At 36.1% G+C, this 20,272-nt stretch overlaps 1 protein-coding gene across 27 annotated transcripts in view; it reads left to right on the forward strand.

Moving 5' to 3' along the window:
• MPDZ (multiple PDZ domain crumbs cell polarity complex component) overlaps nt 1-20,272 on the forward strand; it is a 225,062-nt gene that overhangs the window by 6,453 nt on the left and 198,337 nt on the right. The window contains exons 2-3 of one of the 27 annotated variants that reach the window (XM_078152490.1): nt 2,449-2,645; nt 4,873-4,928. The exons of 25 other annotated variants lie outside the window; for them this stretch is intronic. The gene's annotated coding sequence lies outside the window, so the exon portion shown is untranslated. The remainder of the gene's footprint in view (nt 1-2,448; nt 2,646-4,872; nt 4,929-20,272) is intronic. One more of the 27 variants, XM_078152491.1, reaches the window with a different exon arrangement.

A 20,272-nucleotide genomic window follows, 5' to 3' on the forward strand; every position in this document is an offset into this window, starting at 1 on the left:
GGTACCACCCTCATTTAAAGTGCAGTGACTCAGTAGCCACATCTACTAGTTTTCTGGGTATCAAGATGACTAATTCATGTATGCCAGGTGAAATAAATTCAACAGGGGTAGCCAGGTGCTCTGTTACTATCTTCTGACTTATCTTGGACATGAACTCTCAATTTTTTTTCTTGCCACTTTAAGGGCTGAGGTCATTCTCCTTGGCAAAGAAAATAGAATCAAAAGAGTCGAGGAGCTTGTTTCAGTCAGCCTGCTCTTATGTTTCAGATATCAGTCTCAAACCATTGAGTTCCATTATCAAAGCTTTTTTTCAAAGTTCTTATGGAACCTCTTGTTTTCCTTTCACTGTTTCTCAAGTCTTTCACAGTGAGCCTTCTCAGTTCTAGGAAGAATTGGGCCTTGTCTCCCCCCCTTTTATTTTTTGTTAATAAAATTGAGTTTTCACTCCATGCCTTCCTCAAGATTTTTCTTTTTTGGATTTAATGATGCTTATTCCTACTAAAATGATGTGTTTAGTCCTTTCTTGGAAAAAAATGGTGATTTAACTTCTTAGAAGCTCTTTCTCCTTCCAACCAGTAAAAAAAAGCTAGTATGACCTTCCTTATACTTAACAGAAGATGGATAGCATTGGTATGATAAGATGCAACTATAGAAAAAAACCTTGGATTAGGAATCCAAGTCTGAGTTCTGCTATTTACCAGTTTTGTGTTATCTAACAAGTGATGGACTTCTCAGAGGCTCAGATTCTTCATCTACAAAATGAGAAGATTGGGTTTAATGATCTCTAATGTTCCTTCCAGCTCTAAATTTAACTATCCTATGATCTAAATCCATTGAACTCTACCCAGAGAGAGGTAATTTTCTCTGTTGCACTCTATTCCATTCAGACCACATCCAGAACATTATGTTCAATTCTGGCTGTTATATTTTAGAAGAGACACTGACAAGCTAGAGTATACAGCTGTGGGGACAGGGAGAGGAGGGCAGAGAGACCAGGACTGGTTAAGATATTATGAATCTGGCTTGTGAGTATTATTGGAAGAAATGGAGAATATTAGCCTAAAGAAGAAAAGGCTTCAGGAGAACGTGATAGTAGTCATGAATTAATCAGTCAACATTTATTATTTGAAGGGCTATTAACATGGCAGCCAGATTAGACTTGTTCTTCCTACTGCTGGAGGTTATAGGGAGGTGAATTTCAGCTCAAAAGAAATACTGCCCAATAATTAGAGCCATCCAAAGTAGAATAGGAGGCCTTGGAGTGATAGTGAGTTCCCTGTCACTATAGACCTTTAAATTCTGGATGACAACTTACTGGGAATTTGGTAGATGAGATTAATAATTTAGGTTGAGGCTTGGCCTAGATGATCTTTGAGGTCCCTTCCAACTCTGATCTTATAATTCTTTGATTCATCTTTTTATTTTTTATCACTATGAAGTGATTCCAAATTGCACAGCTGATACTCTCTGAGTATGGAGTTGGCTTCTCTTCCCTATAGCTCTAGATAAGAATGTGGGTTTCCTTCTGGGCTACATGGTTTAAGCCACCATGATCCTTGGAGCTCTACTTCACTTGCTGCTGGTCATTACTATATCTCTCCAAAGCCGTTTTTTCCCCTCATTCAAAGCCTGCCGTCTGTTGCTGTTCTCTCCTCTGATTCTGCTCCTGTGTCTCACTTCCCGGTGGAGTGTCCAGCTGGGCTGAGATAACAGATGTAGCTCTGGGCCAAAATGAGCAATGACTATTTTCCTTTTCCTTTCCCCTTGATGCACTGCATTTATGCTAATCCTCTGAGCTCATTCGTGCTTCTGTCTTGCTTGTAGGGCCTGGGTTTGGGACCTGGTATCTATGGAGGGTTCTGTGGATAGATTTTAGGGGGTACATGAACTTGAATGGGAAAAAAAAGTACATCCTTATTTTTTCTAACCTCTCACTGAAATTTGTCATTTCCTTCAATTATGTGGGCAGGAAACAGTATTCTGAGAAGGGGTGAATTTGCTTCGATCAGCCCACTGAAGGGATACATGAGAAACGAAAAAGAGGAAGAATGCCTATTTAGGGAATAACTTGTATGCATTTCATTTTTCATAATATATGAAGAAAAAAGAAATAGGCCATCATTAACCATATAGCAGGTAATTTCAACATGTGAAAAAATAGGTTCATATTTTTCTTTGCCTCATCTCTTCATGCAATTGTAGAGAATAGAGCTAGGAGAGACATTAGAGATCGAGTAGTTGAATCCCTTCATTTTATAGGAGAGGATAACTGAGACCCAGAATGGCTGTTGCTTGTTCAAGGTCACACAGGAAGTTGTTGTTGTTTGTCCTTCCTTCATTTTTGAAGAGGACTGATAACACCATGGGGTGATGTATTGACTTGTGCCTGAATTGGGATTTAAGTGAGGCAGAGTTGCGTAAAGTCATCAGCCTCACTCTTTTTTGCAGAGTCATTGAAGTTCAGTGGCAAGACAAAAGTCAAGATGGCTGGTGATGGCCCAGAATGCAGTGGATGACCTTGGGCATCTTTGATGTCTGATCAAGCTGTAAGCACTCCACAGCACCTGCTTCAGCCACCTTCATGGCCACTGGAACAAATTGTTCTCATCAGTCTGTTCCGCCAGAGAAGTCTTCACATGCTTGGGGTAGATATCCCCTAAGTCATCAGTAGGTTTGATGCTATGCATGCTACAGCTTCTTGGAGCCACAAATGTTCAAAGTTGCATAGGAAATTAGTAGCCTTGCTGATGGAATTTAGTCCTCTGCCCTCTAGACTCTAAATCTAGGGACCATTCTACTTCAGTACCCTTCCTTTTTCTAACATTGCTCCTCATATATACACCTTCCTTCTTTCCTGTCCCATCTCAGACTAATCCTTGTTAACCTTAGCTACATCAGTAAACAGCAAGTATTTATGGAGACTAAACTAAAATATTGCCTGAGTAGGATTAAGAATATTGACCCCATCTGATTTTTTTTTAAAGAGAGCTTGAATCAAATAGTGTATTGAAGAAAATGATTATCACATACTTAGACCCAGATGCAATACCTACTATCGAGGAGTATAGATTATATTGTTCTGAATTCTTCATGGACTTCTGTCCACATTTGCCACCTCATAGAATTATTCAGCTAAGTTCAACAAACTATTATTAAATACCTGCTTTGTTTGGCACCAGGTATTCATTGATTTAAAATGACAGGGGTCTGCCTTCAAGGAGTTTACAATATAATGGGGCTAGAATATGACTAGAATAGTATTTGAAGGGAAGTAATGGGAAATAAGGCTAGAAAGGGAGATTGGAAGCCAGGTGTGGAGGGTCTCAAATACCAGGTTAAAGAGTTTATATTTTATCCCACAGGTTGCTGAGAGCCATTGAGGTTGGCTTAAGCTATTTAAAGAAGATTAATTTGATGGGAAATGTGCTTTTAAGGGTTAAGAAGCTGGATTAAGAAACTAGTTAGGCCCTTATTATCTAGGCTTCAAGTAAAGAGGGCCTGAACTATCAAGATGGAGGTGTGAGTGGAGAGATTCACTAGCTGTAAATGAAATGGCAAAATGAAATAGTCTTCTGAATAGCTCAAAAATCTCATTTGCTAGTGGATTATTGTCATAATAAAAGTTGCTTTATAACCTTAATATTTGCATTTGTCCTTTGAGTACTGTAATGAAATACACTTAATGAATGTAGTTAAACAGTAGATAAGTTAATTAAGAATCAAATAGTCAGGTTTATTGAAAGACAATGAGACCCTTTTAAATGTTTCTGTGAGAGCTTACCATTTGGATGCCTGTGATTAGCACTACAAAAATACAAATGGTAGTTTGAATGGCATGCTTGTATGTATGCATGCATATGTATATATACATATATATGATGTATGAATTCATGTTAAGTGTTATAGAATCATGTTTATGGGGATTTAATTATCTGATAATTCTTGATCTTATGTTTTCCTTTTAGTATCATCAGCCCATTTGGAGAGGTTCACATCCATTTTGATATTTTTCTGAAGTATTTTCTTATTTGGACTATTGGGAATATTTCCATTGAGATGTAAACTGTTATGGTGGCCTGAACAGTGGCTTTGAGGGAAGAGGACCTGATTATGAGTCTCACCTCTGATACTGCTTGTATAATCTTGGGAAGGTGTTTTCATCTTTCTGGGCCTCAGTTTCCTCCTCTGTAAAATAAGGAAGTTGGACTAGATGACTTTAGAGGACCTTTTCCTGCTCTATATTTGTAATGCCTCCTGCTAACTTTCATGAATTAATTCCCAGACTCCCAGTGATATACGTGGTCACCAGCAGGTACTAACTATTGCCTTATAACCTTCAAAGAAAGCCTGCCTATGATCACAATATGAAATTAAAACAAACAAACAAAAAAACCATCACATTTAATTCCAGGGGACAAAGCTTATTTTCCTCTGGGTGTGTGTTCTTTTGAAATTCACAGAAGACAAAAATGATTAGCAAATTTTTGTTGTTATTATTGTAACCAATGACATACCAATGACAATGACATTGTTACCATAGCCATTAACTTGTCTCGATACTGTTGACTTGATTTATACGTACTAGAGACTTTTATGTTGTATCCTGGGTGCCTACTACAGTCTTGGCATATAGTAAGCACTTAATAATAAATAATAATATATAGTGTAATAGTAAATCATGATATATAAGTATATGTAAATCTATAGAAATGTATGATATATAATAAAATAATGTATAACAAATAATAAATGCTTATAGATTGGTTGGTAGTAGAAAAGATGATGACTTAATTTAACTTTGGTAATAGAGCTACAATTTAGATTATTTTACCCATTAACAATTTTTGAATTATTTTGTTTTTTTTTTTAAAGAGCTCTTCTTGGATATGCCATTGATTCACATAGCTCTGTGTTCATCCAACACTTTAGTAAGTAACTTTGGAACTCAACAGCAAACATATTAAGTACCTACAGTAATGTCATAACTCTGTGTTCTCTATCATTGGTTGATAGAAAGACCTCATTGCTTTCCATTGTCTTTTAAAGGCAATTTAGGTTTCATATTTGTTTAATTACTTAGTTTTTTTAAAAGTTTCCACATGTAATTTGTTCTCATATTGGCACATAGAATAGTATGGACTAAATAGTAATAGCATGGCCAAAAATAGAGCACCCTACTCAAGTTTCATCTTTTAAAAAGTATATTTTAGCACTGAATATGTTCAGAAGAATATTCATTATATTTGTAACTTTTTCTATTCTTGTTTTTCTTAATTATCTACTATTTGTTAATTTTTAGTGTCAGAAAATAACTGTCTAAATATTTTAAAGTTTTTATCAGGAATTTCTCAGACTTGATGACTTTTACAGATTCACTTTATTTCCTTTTTTTGACACAGTTTAAAGATTGGTAGATCAGGAATGCTTGTTTAACTACATTTTAGGAAAGCATTTGAAAAAAAATTTCTCATGTTAATTTTTCTGAAATAGATGCCATGATGTTGTTGAGAAATTATTACAGTTAGGTGGAATGAGAACTGTTTGTATAGCTGGACCTAAGGAAAGTTACTAATAGTTTATATTACCTTGGACAGGCCACTCTAAAAGAATGCCCCAGGGATCTGGTGCTTGGCCTTGGATTGTTTACCATTCTTATCAGTGTCTTGGATAAAGGAATACTGATGACACTAAGCTGGGAAACAGCCAATGTGGTGGATGACAGAGTTGGAATTCAAAAAGATTTTTACAAACTAGATTACTAGGCTAAATCTAAGAAGATAAATTTTAAGAAGACTCTATGTATAGTCTGATTCTTGGATTTTAAAAAGAACCTTCAAAAATACAAAGTTGGAGGAGCATGACTCAGTAGCTGTTCTGAAAAAGATCTGGGGGTTTTAATGGACTCCAAGAAAGTTAATTTGATTGTGTTGTGTTAAGGTGGGTTTAGTGTGTTGGACTATGGAAGTGATATCCCCCATTGTACTTTGCCTAGATCAAACTGTACTATGTTCAGTTCTGGACATCATACTTCAGGAAGGGCAATGATAAGTTCAAAAATATCTAGAGGATGGTTTGTGACCTAAGTTCATGCCATTTGAGGATTGAGGGATACATGAAAGTAGGAATACTTAGCCTGGAGAAAATAAAACTCAGAGGTGGTAATTGATAGCTGTGTTTAAGTATTTGAAGGGCTGCAATATGGGAGAGATTAGAGTTATCCTCTTTGTCTTTAGGGAGGCAGAAGTAAGAATGATAGTTTGAAGCTGCCAAGAGACAAATTAAGGCTTGATGCAAGGAAAAACTTCCTAATGATTAGAGCTATACAAAAGTGGGATGAAATGTGTCAAGAGATACTGGGATCTCAATTACTAGAAGTCTTCAAGAAAAAGTGGGATGTCTGCTTGTTGGGCACATTTAGAAGGCATTCTTGTTTAGCTTTGGCTTGAGGCTGACTAGATATAGCAGGCACAAATTGAGACTTCTTATATACATCAGTGTTCTCCAAAGTGTGGGCCCCATGATCTGACCTCAAGAGATGTATGATCAACAAATCAAAGTGTAGGAAGGTGGATCTTATCCCACCCTTCCTGCTCTTGCCAAAGTAGGGCTTATTAACAACAGTCCTACCAGGCCCTTACTCTCTGCCCCAACACTCCTTCATTCTACCAGCTATGCTGCTATACAAACTTTAAACTCTACCCTTTCCTGAGCTAGGCTTTGACCCTTTGGAAAGTTCTCAAGTGCTACCTAGACACCCAAAGCAGCATCTGGCTAGGAGATATTTGGAAAATTCCTTCTCCCCCTCCTCCCAATCACCCTCTTGATTGGTAGGTACCTCTAGGAGGGTAGGCTCTGAACCAGGGGGTAGTATCTGGTGAGTAAGAATCCTGCCTCCCTCACCTTTTTTGGGGTGTGGGTGTGTCAGAATGAGTTACCCAGGATAAGCAGGCAAGAACAGTTTGTGATCTTTAATGCAGACTTCATTATCATTATTCTTAAACTTGTGTCTCTTCCAAACCTCCCTCTTACTATTGAGGATACAGTTACCACCTGGGTATCATCTTCAATTCTTTTCTCTCCCTTGCCCAACATATCCAATTAGTTGGCAATTCTTGGCTGTTCTACCTCTGAATCTAATAATGATGATGGTGATGATGCTAAAAATAAATAGCTAGAATTTACGTAGTGCTTTAAGGTTTGCAAAGCTTTTTAGATAATTATATCACTTGATCCTCAAAGCATCCCTGTGCAGATTTTTTTTTTACAAATACTTTAACAGTTAAGAAAATTGAGGTTGAGAGAAGTTGTTGACTTGCCCAGTTTACCATAGTTAAGAGGCTAAGGTAGAACTTGAATTTAGATCTTCAGAACTCCCAAGTTCAACACTATCCACTGTTACCTGCTGTCTTTCTCATATGCCCCTTTCTCTCTACTTATGCAGCTACCACCTTAGTTCAGTCCCTCATCACCTTTTGCCTGAGCTATTTCAATAACATCCTAATTGTCTCTCCAATCCACATAGTTGCCAAAATTATTTTTCTGAAACTCAGACCTGGCCTTGCCATTTCCCAACACAGAAAACTCCAAGGTTCCCCTTTGGCACTAAAATCAAATGTTATTTCATCTTTATGGTATGTCTTACATTTCTATTTTTATGTATTATGATTATATAATTATTAGCACAGTAGTATATATATCATATATAATTTATGTAATATTTTTGGAGTGTGTACCCCTCAGTTTTTTTACATAATCAAAAAAATCTGGAGATCATTGATAGAGATTTTGAAAGTCATCTGCATGGAGATGATAATTGAAGAGATCACCTAGGGAGAGACTAGTGAGAAATGAAGAGGAACCAGGGGAGACGGGAAAGTAAGTATGGGAGGAGGAAAGGACAGACTATGGTTAGTATGCAGGAGAAGAGTGATAATCTGGCAAAGATGACTGAGAAGGAGGGTTCTGACAAGCAGGAGAACTAAGAAAGAAAGCCAAGAAGCCAAGGGAGAAAAATGTGTAGGATGAGAACAACACTGTCCAAAGCTGTAGAAAACCAAGTTGAATGAGGCCTTTGAAAAGGCTAGTTGATTAAGTGGTTAAGAGATCATTGGTCATCTTGGAGAGTTGAATTTGGTGGACTGCTTAGGTATGACAGTACTGTAGTTGATATGCCATAGTAACTGATGTTCCTAACTCTAGCCATGTGTCTTCAATTATATTAGATAAGTTTGGTTTCTTCACTAAAGTTTTTCTCTGGTGTCTCATGTTTTTCAGTCATGTCTGACTCTTTGTGACCCTGTTTGGAGTTTCCTTGACAAAGATACTGGAGTGGTTTGCAGTTTCCTTCTCCAGTTCATTTTACAGATGAGGAAATTGAGGCAAATAGAATTAAATGAATTGCCCAGGGTCATACAGTTACTCAGTGTCTAAGGCAGATTTGAACTCAGGAAGATGAGTCTCCCTGACTGCAGGCCTGTCACTGTATTCACAGTGCCTTCTAGCTGCCCATGCTTTAAGGTTTACAAAGCACTTTGCACATGTTACCTCATTTACTTTGTGAAAGGTTCTTCCCCAAGCTGGTTAAAATAACTGAAGTTTCATTGCTTAAAAACTTTTAATGCTTCAGTTAAATGTGAAATTCACACATGTGGAAAATGTAATTTACCCTAAGGTTTCCTTAGCTTTTACTACTGAAGGTAGAGCTGTACAGGTTACCATCAACCCTTAGTATCTTTATCGGACTGATTACTTCATTAAGTTCCCCCCTTGTTGGTTTAGAAATTGTAGAGATTTTAAAATAATGACAACCCGACCTGAAAGATGAGGAACAGATTATTGACTTAATATTTTCAGTAAGAATAAGTCTATACCTTCAGAAGTTTTCTGAGTATGTTAATTATATCTGACCTTTATCTAGAAACTTTTGTCTCTTTGAGAACTTGCCTTCCCTGGAAATAAAGTTTGTTTGTTTTAAAGGTAGAAAGAAATAGAGCAGTGATGCTCAAACTTTTTGGCCCTAGAATTCCTTTGTATTCTTAAAATAGAGGACCTCCCCAGAGCTTTTGTTTATGGAAGTTACATCTGCCCATATGTGCCATGTTAGAAATTTATTATTTAGTATTAATTTTTATTTAGTATTAAATATTTAGTATTAATATTGAGTGTTATTATGAAAATCATTATGACCTCATGGACCCCTGGAAAAGGTCTTGGGGACTCTAAGGGGTCCCTAGACCACATTTTGAGACCCACTGAAGGAGAGTTGAAGAGTAAATTTAATCATTGTAGCATTCAGTTTAGTCAAGTGCAGTCCTCAACAATCTACTCTTACTATGTTGCCTTACCTAGTATCAAGGTTGAGTTATTTTTGTCCTTCATTATCTGGATGATTGCTACAGTTTCATTCCAGAAGATTTTCCCTACCTCACTCACTTCACTTGGCTGTGAGGACTTGATAATTATAGAGAAGCTCTGATTCTGGCTTTTATAAAAGTTTCTTAAATCTTTAGTTTCTTAAGCCATGATCTCTGATGATTCATGGGTTGTGAGCAGTGAGTTTATTTGTTAAGCATAGTGTACATAATGTTTAAAAAGAAGTAATCATTTGCAGGGTATGTGAGAGTTTTAGTACAAAGAAAAATACCCTCCTTTGGATTCAGAATACTGCTGACCAATCATAGAACCAAAAGAGTTGCTTTAAAATATCACACACAAATACACACACACATCTATCCATACCTTCCTATGTGTACATATGTATGTGTATTTGTATATATGTATATGTGTGTATATATTTGTGTATGCACACAAATAGTGACTTCTCTTCAGGGAATTTACTGTCAGAACCTTGAGGCTGCCCTTTAGGGTCTATAGCTTGTGAACTTTGTATATTTATGTCTATCTAGATTGACCAAAGGAAAATCAGAAAAGTAACAAATTAATTTAGGAGGTACTGATGGATGGGGAGAGACACAAAAGTCCAATTCTATATGATGAAGCCAAGTGGTAAGGAGGGTAAGATATGATTGACTTATACAAAAATGTAAATGGTGGAAGCCTTACACAACAGCAGCAAAAGGCCTTAACAATAAGAGGAAAATGGTAGAAATTTCATTATTTTTAACAATAGTAGAAAAAGGCACTAGAAAATAACTAGTGGGAAACTTCTTTTCCCCCTTTGAGTTAATATATGGTGGAGGTGGGGCAGTCCATGAGGATGGACAAGATTTTCTAAATTTTCTGCATTTTTTCCCCCAGAGAGTAAACTTCTTTCACTTTCCTTCCTATCTGCTCCATGAGGAATCAGTACTGAGGGATAATAGACAAAAGATATATGTTCTTCAGCACCAACACTGTTATTAGAGTTTCACAAACTAAAAGAAAAGCCTGGTCATCAGGTTGCTGTTAAGAGTCATGAGCAAAGTCCACTCTGTCATTTCCTTTAGAAGCTTCAGGCCATGGGGAAATCTTTGGAGTACTTATGCTTTTTATAAATACTGAAGTCTCATCTTCAGGGCCCCAATGGAAAATTGCCTCATCATTGGCAGGCAAAATAGCTCTCTGCATACAAGATTTTGTATTCTGAGATATGTACTATAGTACCTTGTGGTTATGATGGGAGGTTTCTTTGGGAAATAGTGGCTTCAGGAGCCCCTCATTGAGATTGTTTGTAGTCTTGTCTGGCTGGTCCATGTAGAAAGCCAATGACTGATTCTGTTATAAAAATATACTTTATATCTTGCGTCTTGGGTATGTAAACCAAACACTTGGTATCATCAGATACTCAACTTTGAAAATCTAAATGACTATAAGAATGCTTAGAGAGAGAGAGAGAGAGAAGCAAGAAGGGCCTAAATCACTCCCATCTGTATAAAAAAGCTTGTGGGTCAGTTTGCTAAGCCTTATACAGTGCAAGATAGGGACATGAGCCATTATATTTAGAGGCTTTTTTTTCAGAGAAAAAAATACTTTGAAATTTTTTGGCCTAAAAGAAGATGACATAATATTTAGATGAGTAATAATTTATTTGGAGGTGAATGATAAATGATATTATTTAAAAAATAAAACATTTCACAAGTCATGTGCCTTTAGGAGGAAATAGCAATCCAGCAAAATTTTGAACAGTGCAAAATTGCTATATAGGTATTTAGGAGATCTGTTTTTCAGCAAAAAAAAAAATTGATTTGTGGCCAACTTATTTTTAGTATAAAAGGAACTAATATGCAGAGTCAAGATGCTTGGGACCAAGTCACTTTATTTAGTGAAGTCAAGTATTTATTGGTATAAATAGTTGTATTTCATGAGAAAAAAGTCTCCGTTATGTATAGAATGATATTACACGTGTAATACACACACACACACACACACACACACACACACACACACATGCACATGCACATATATATTAAATTTCAATGAAAACATTTAATAGTGGGAAATGCATAGAGAAGGGAGTTTAATACTATACTATTTTGACCCAATTCTTTGGAATTTATGGGTCATTGTCAAAAGTTAGTCTGTAAATCAAAACAGTGTGAGTTTGGTTTATTTGTTTATTTATACAGCATTTTAATATGCCACCTATTTTATGATTAGCTCCCATTTATTGACTGATTATATAGCTTATAAAGCTATCATTTCAATATACACAAAATGTGAAGCAAGAATATTCTCTTAAAATTGAAGATAATCTATATTTCACTAGCTCCTTGGATTTAGAGCTTGATATAACCGTTGAATCTCAGAGTTCTAAGTGTCCTCAAAGGTTATCTAGTCCAATGCATACCAGAACAGCACTCTCCTCCAAAGTATGCCTGGCAGGTGGTCATCCAGCTTCTGATTATAGAACCTACTTTGACAAATGAACCCGCTGCTTTCGGAGGTAGAGAGCCCATTCCACTTTTGGATAGCCCTGATCGTTAGGAAGTTTTTCCCTTTTGTTGAGCCGAAATCTACATCTCTGTAGTTTCTTATTGCTCCTACTTCTGCCTTCCAAGAGCAAGAAAAAATAGTCCTAGTCTACTTTCTGTGTGACAGCCCTTCCAATATCTTGGCCTCTGTCATGTACCACTTAGGTCAAGGGTTCTTCTTAACCTTTTTTGTGTCATGGGCTCCTCTGGGTTTAGTGAAACCTGTAGATCCCTTCTCAGGACAGTGTTTTTAAATGGATAAAATAAAATACAATGGATAAAATATAATGTAACTGGATTGAAATACAATTAGCAAAATAATTTTTTAATTGCGTGGACCCCCTGAAATCTCTCCATGGACCTTTAGGAGGTCTGTGGACCTCCAATTAGAACTCTATACTTAGATTTTTTTTTCTTTAGCAGGCTAAATATCTCTAGTTCCTTCAGCTGATCCTCATATGGCATTGTCTTGATGCCTTTTATGGTCCTGGTCACTCTCCTCTGAATGTCCTGTCCTAGTCATTGACCCTGTGAGAATGTACTCCTCAGGCAAGTGAACTGAGAATTCAAGGTTGTGAATTGTGTTGTCTGACATATGCTTATTGATTTACCACTCCATTTTGTTGAGGAGTAGTATAGAGTTTGACTACATCAATTATGATGATTATATTAAGAATATTAATGGTAGCAATTTGCTGTGTATATACAAAAAAAAAGATTAGAAAGGGACATAGAAGATGCAAGTTAATAGGTACCCTTAAGTTGTGGAATATCTCTGTGGTAGTTTACATCACTGATGTCAAACTCTATGTACTCACTGCATATTGACTTGCAATACCACAAGTTAACTTATTTATGTTTTATTGCATTTTTATTTAATTTATTAAATATTTTCCAATGACATTTTATTCTGTTTCAGGTAGGAAGTTTTGGGGTCCTGTGAGTTTGACATCTCTATTCTGTATGATTTAATTTTATTATTTATTGAAATGTTTCATTTTTGGGGGGTTTACAGGCTAGATTTCTTTTTTTTTATTAATTTATTGTGATTTATCAACACTCACTTCCATAAGTTTTTGAGTTTAAAATTTTTCTCCCTCTCCTTCCCCTCCTCCCTCCCCAAGATATCTTGCAATCTGATATCGGCTATACATATACATTCCTATTAAACATATTTTCACATTAGTAATGTTATAAGGAAGAATTAGAAACAATAAGAGGAACCATCAGAAAGAGGAAACAAAACAAAACAGAAGAGAAAAAATAGTATTCAAATTCCATAGTTCTTTCTTTGGATGTGGATAGCATTTTCCATCATGAGACCTTTGGAGATGTCTTAGATCCTTGCATTTCTGAGAAGGGCTAAGTCTATAAACATTAGTCATTGCACAACATGGCTGTTACTGTGTGCAATATTCTCCTGGTTCTGCTCACTTCACTCAGCATCAGTCCATGCCAGTCTTTCCAGTTTTTTTTCTGAAGTCTGCCTGCTCATCATTTCTTATAGCACAATAGTATTCCATTACATTCATATACCACAAATTGTTCAGCCATTCCCCAGTTTATGGGAATTCCCTCAGTTGCCAATTCTTTGCCACCACATGTATTTTTGTACATGTGGGTCATTAGAAGTGCTGTTGCTGGATCAAAGGGTATGCACATTTTCATAGCCCTTTGGGCACAGTTCCAAATTGCTCTCCAAGATGGTTGGATCATTTCACAACTCCACCAACAATGTGTTAGTGTTCCAATTTTCCCACATCTTCTCCAGCATTTATCATTTTCCTGTTTTGTCATGTTGGCCAATCGGATAGGGGGGATGTGGTACCTCAGAGTTGTTTTGATTTGTATTTCTCTAATCAATAGTGATTTAAAGCATTTTTTCATATGACTATAGATGGCTTTAATTTCTTCATCTGAGAACTGCCTGTTCATATCCTTTGCTCACTTATCAATTAAGGAATGACTTATATTCTTATAAATTTTACTTAATTCTCTATATATTTTAGAAATTAGGACCTTATCAGAGAGACTGGTTGTAAAAATTCTTTCCCAATTTTCTACTTTCCTTCTACTCTTGGTTGCATTGTCTTTGTGCAAAAACTTCTCAATTTAATGTAATCAAAATTATCCATTTTGCTTTTCATAATGTTCTCTATCTCCTGTTTGGTCATGAATTGTTCTGTTCTCTGTAAATCTGATGGGTAAACTATTCCTTGCTCTCCCAGTTTGCTTACAGTATCAGCCTTTATATCTAAATCATGGACCCATCTTTTGACTTTATTTTGGTATATGGTGTGAAATTTTGATCTATGCCTAGTTTCTGCCATACTCTTTTCAAGTTTTCCCAGCAGTTTTTGTCAAAGAGTGAGTTCTTGTCCCAGAAGCTGGGCTCTTTGGGTTTATGAAATAGTAGGTTACTATAGTCATTGACTAATATGTCTTGCATACCTAACCTATTCCATTGAACCACCAGTCTATTTCTTAACCAGTACCAAATAGTTTCGATGATTGCTGCTTTATAATACAATTTAAGATCTGGAACAGCTAGGCCACTTTCCCTTGCATTTCTTTTCATTAGTTCCCTTGATATTCTGGATCTTTTGTTATTCCAAATGAATCTTGTTATTATTTTTTCTAGCTCTATAAAATATATATATTTTTTAGTTTGATTGGTATGGCACTGAATAAGTAAATTAGCTTAGGTAGAATTGTCATTTTTATTACACTAGCTCAGCCTACCCATGAGCAACTTATGTTTTTCCAGTTATTTAGATCTGACTTTATTTGTGTGAAAAGCGTTTTATAATTGTGTTCGTATAGTTTCTGGATTTGTTTCAGTAGGTAGTATTTATTTTATGTCTACAGTAACTTTAGATGGAATTTCCCTTTCTATCTCTTGGTATTGGGCTTTGTTGGTAATATATAGAAATGCTGATGATTTATGTGGGTTTATTTTATAGCCTGAAACTTTGCTAAAGTTGTTTATTATTTCAAGTAGTTTTTTACTTGATTCTCTAGGATTCTCTAAGTATATCATCATATCATTTGCAAAGAGTGATAGCTTTGTTTCTTCTTTGCCTATTCTAATACATTCAATTTCTTTTTCTTCTTTTATTGCTAAAGCTAACTTTTCCAGTACAATACTGAATAGCAGTGGTGATAATGGATATTCTTGTTATGCCCCCTACCTTATTGGAAATGCTTCTAGCTTGTCTACATTACATACGGTGCTTGCTGAAGGTTTTAGGTAAATGCTACTTATTATTTAAAGGAAGGCTCCATTTATTCCTATGCTCTTTAGTGTTTTTAATAGGAATGGGTGTTGTATTTTGTCAAAAGCTTTTTCTGCATCTATGGAGGTGATCATGTGGTTTCTGTTAGTTTTGGTGTTGATATGATCAATTATGCTGATAGTTTCCCTAATATAGAAGCAGCCCTGCATTCCTGGTATAAATCCTATGTGGTCATAGAATATTATTCTTGTGATAAGTTGCTGTAATCTACTTGCTAATATTTTATTTAAATTTTTTGCATCTAAATTCGTTAGAGAAATTGGTCTATAATTTTCTTTCTCTGTTTTGACTCTTCCTGGTTTAGGTAGCAGCACCATATTTGTATCATAGAAAGAATTTGGTAAGACTCCTTCTTCACCTATTTTCCCAAATAGTCTATATAGTATTGGAATTAGTTGTTCTTTAAATGTTTGATAGAATTCATTGATCTCCTCTTTCTCTATTTTATTCATGTAAAAGATGTAAAACTTCCCCTAGGAACTACTTTCGCTGCATCTCATAAGCTTTGTTATGTTGTCTCATTATTGTCATTCCCTTGAATGAAGTTATTGATTGTTTCTATGATTTGTTGTTTGACCCATTCATTTTTTAGGATTAGAATATTTAGTTTCCAATTACTTTAGTCTATCTTTCCATGGTTCTTTATTACATGTAGTTTTTATTGCATCATGATCTGAAAAGGATACAGTCAATATTCCTGCCTTTCTGCATTGGATTGTGAGGTTTTTATGCCATAGAACGTGGTCAGTTTTTGTGTATGTGCCAGGTACTGCCAAGAAAAAAAGTATATTCCTTTCTATCTCCATTCATTTTTCTCTACAGGTCTACTATACCTAACTTTTCTAAAATTCTATTCACCTCCTTAACTTCTTTCTTATTTATTTTGTGGTTAGATTTATCTAGTTCAGAGAGGGGGAGAGGTTGAGGTCCCCCACTAGTATAGTTTTGTTGTCTATTTTTTCCTGTAACTCCCTGAACTTCTCCAAGATTTTGGATGCTACACCATATTACTTCATTGTCTATGGTGCCTTTTTAGCAGGATGTAGTTTCCTTCCTTATCTCTTTTGATAAGATCTATTTTTGCTTCGGCTTTGTCTGAGATCAGGATTATCACCCCTGCTTTTTTTATTTCAATTGAAGCATAGTATATTCAGCTCCAGCCTTTTATCTGTGTGTGTCCCTCTGTTTCAAATGTATTTTCTGTAAACATATTGTAGGATTATGGTTTTTAATCCATTCTGCTCTCTGCTTCCATTTCATGGGAGAGTTCATCCCATTCACATTCACAGTTATGATTACTCTCTGTGTCTTTCTCTCCATCCTATTTCCCCCATTTATGCTTTTCTTTCTCCTTTTCCCCTTTCCCTCCTCACTAGTGTTTTTCTTTTGACCACCTCACTCAGTTCTGCCTCCCTTTTATTAGCCCCCCTCCCTTTTCCATTTATTCCTTTAGCATTACTACTTCTTCCCTCCATTCTATCCCCTCTTTGTTTTCTTTCCCCTTTTCCCTTCTAAGGCAAGTTAGACTTCTATACCTAACTGATCATGTTATTCCCTCCTTGAGCTAAATCTGATAAAAGTAAAGTTCAAACAATGCTCATCTCCCTCCCTTCTTTCCCTCTACTGTAATGGGTTTTTGTTCCTTTTCTTATAACATAATTTACTCCTGTCTGCCTCCTCCTTTCTTTTTCTTTCAGTACATTCCCCTTAGATCAGCTTAATCCACATACTTAGATCCATTTAACCCACTTGATTAAATTTTTTTTTATCCTTACATCAAAAGTATACTCCTATAAAGTGGTGTAATAACAATACAATTCTCAAGAGTTACAAGTGTCATCCTCCCTTGTAGGGATATAAACAGTTTGCCATTATTAATGAAATGTTGTTTTTTTTCTATCCTGTTCACCTTTCTATGTCTCTCTTGAGTCTTGTATTTGAAGGTCTAATTTTTTGTTGAGCTCTGGTCTTTTTATCAGGAAGGTTTGGAAGTCTCCTATTTTGTTGAATGTCCATCTCCGCTGCTGAAAGATTATGCTCATTTTCCCTGGGTAGTTAATCCTTGGTTGTAATCCAAGCTCCTTTACCTTACAGAATATCGTATTCCACACCCTATGATCTTTTAATTTAGAAGCTGCAAGGTCCTTGGTAATGCTGACTGTAGTTCCATGATATTCAAATTATTTCTCACTGCTTGCAGTATTGTCTCTTTGACCTGGCAATTTTGGGATTTGGCTACTGTATTCCTTGGTGTTTTCAATTTGGGATCTCTTTTAGGAGGTGATGGGTGGATTCTTTCTGTGGCTATTTTATCCTCTGGTTCTAGGACCTCAGGGCAGTTTTCCTTGATGGTTTCCTGAAAGATGCTATCCAGGCTCTTTTTTTTCATCATGATTTTCAGGTAGACCAATAATTTTTAAATTGTCTCTCCTGAATCTATTTTCCAGGTCAGATGTTTTACCAATGAGCTATTTTATGTTTTAACCTATTTTTTTCATTCTTTTGTTCCTATTTGACTGATTCTCGCTCTCTCACAGAGTCATTAGCTTCCATTTGCCCAATTCTAATTTTTAACAAATTGTTTTCTTCTCTTAGATTTTGTACCTCCTTCTCCATTTGGACAATTGTTTTTTTTAGGGACTTGTTTTCTTCAATGTACTTTTTTCTGGTTGGCCAATTGTATTTTTTAAGGACTTGTTTTCTACAGTTAATTTTTGTCCTTCCGTTTCCAAGCTATTGACTGTCTCTTGCATACCTTCATTTCTTTTCCCAATTTTTCTTCTACCTTTCTTATTTGACTTTTAAAATCCTTTTTGAGTTCTTCCAAGAAGGCTTTTTGGGCTTCAGACCAGTTCATATTACCTTTTGAGTTTCCAGATGTGGGTTTGAAATGTTTCTTGATAGTTAACTAAGTTACTAATGAAATAAGCTTTCAGGAAAGACATTGGTAACCATATATATTTCTTTTTTTTTAATTTTTAAACAATTGGGGTCAAGTGACTTGCCCAGGGTCACACAAGTAGTAAGTGTCAAGTGTTTAGTCTGAGGTCAAATTTGAACTCAGGTCCTCCTGACTTCTGGGCAGTGCTCTATCCACCGCTCCACCTAGCTGCCCCTCATATAAATTTATTGTTAAGGTTGAAGATATGTTTAATATTAAGGACTTTATTACTTTTGTGGTATAGATCTAAATTATGTATACCTTTTTTTGTATAGTAGTATAATTTTTGAAGGAAATATAGGTTTTCTATGTATAAAATTGAAAAATTATGAATTTGACCAGAAGTATATTTTTGGATCAAGTTTTTGAAAGTGGAATTCATAAGAACTGAAACTAAGAAAAAAGCTAGAGTTTTTTTAAAGACATTATTACATTGTGGTAGTTTCTGTGCTTTTCAAATAAGGTAATAGTACAGCTATCCTGGAGCATGAATTATTACTGAAAATACATTGCTCAGTATTGTTGCCATGCCCAACTGATTTTGTGACAGATTACCTACAAAAGAACACAAGCTTCTCTGCTTACTAAATTAAAATCTAGTAGATAATGAGATTTTGAAGAGCAGCTGATTTGTAGCTGGACTCTTCAAATCTTATTTTTTTCTTTTAAACTAGAAGTTTTTAAGATAATTGAAAACATTTATGTTTTTGTTATATTTTGTCTTAATTGCTGTTGTTATTTCCAATTATTTTTTTTTAGACAATTGGGGTTAAGTGACTTGCTCAGGGTCACACAGCTAGTAAGTGTCAAGTGTTTGGTCTGAGGCTGTATTCTAACTCAGGTACTCCTTACTTCAGGGCTGGTGCTCTATCCAGTGCACCACCTAGCTGCCCCTAATTATTTTTTTGAGCCTGGATCACTCTCTATCTCATTCAGGATGGAAGTACACTGGCCACTTTGGCCCCATTCTACTGTTGATAGATATAGAAGCTTTAACCTAGTCCCTTTTCTGACTTGCGCTAGTTTGCACCTACTTAGGCCGCCTTATGGCCCACTCCCCCAATCCCTCCTACAGGCTCACCATATTGGTGCTGGACATAGTATGGACATGTGATAAGTGTTAGCTCTACTGTAGCTCAAAGAATTCATTAGCCTTGGCCTACCCAGAAGGAGACATCATAGGCAGGTGCCACACTGGTTTGAAATGTTATTTTTAGTGACCCTGTAATGCAATTACAGGGACATATTAGTCATTTAATAAATGCTTGCTGATTGATTGATGCATTAAAAAGAAAGCCACACTCTGTACCACTACATGAAAAAGAAAATTTCAGTTCAAGAACCAACAACTTTTTCTAGGAGGTGGCAGGCAGTCAATCAACTGATATATCTGTTCCAGAACTGACAGAACCAACCTACTCTTTGGTTACTTAGTTACTAAGAAATTCATCAATTCTCTGTTAAGTTTGTTACCATTTTAAGAGTCTCATAGGTAATTGTATGTGCAGCAGAGGATGAAAACCTTCACTGACTATGAAATGATTCCGCAGGTCAATAGAGAGATACTATAGCATCTGCCTTTTGGCTAAGTCATTGTCTTTATCATGATCATCATCATCATATAGTTCATAGGTTCTAGATTTTGTGCCTGGAGTGTTGGCCTCTGATAGGTAAACTTTCACCTGAACTTGCTTGGAATCAGGCCTTCATGCCACCTCTGACCATCTGCATAGCATGAGGCTTCCTCTCCCCATCACATATTTTCCAGGTCCCTTTACGTGGTGTTGTTCAACAGTTTCAGTCATGTCCAACTTTTCATGACTCCATTTGGGGTTTTCTTGGCAGAGATACTGGAGCAGCTTGCCATTTCCTTCTCCCACTCATTTTACGGGTGAGGAAACTGGAGCGCACAGGGTTGAGTTACTTGTCTAGGGTCACATAGCTAGTAAGTGTCTGAGGCCAGATTTGAACTCAGGAAGATGAGTCTTCCTCAATCCAGACCCACACTCTATCTACTTTGGCACTTAGCTGTCCATGTGTTGTCTTCTCTTTTGTGAATATAAGCAACTTGAGGGCAGGGATTATCTTGTTTTCTTATATGCATCCCCAATGGTAGTACCTGGCAC

The sequence above is a fragment of the Phascolarctos cinereus genome, unplaced genomic scaffold (genome assembly GCF_003287225.1).
Source record: "Phascolarctos cinereus isolate Bilbo 61053 unplaced genomic scaffold, phaCin_HiC Scaffold_4;HRSCAF=312, whole genome shotgun sequence".
Lineage (NCBI taxonomy): Eukaryota > Metazoa > Chordata > Mammalia > Diprotodontia > Phascolarctidae > Phascolarctos > Phascolarctos cinereus.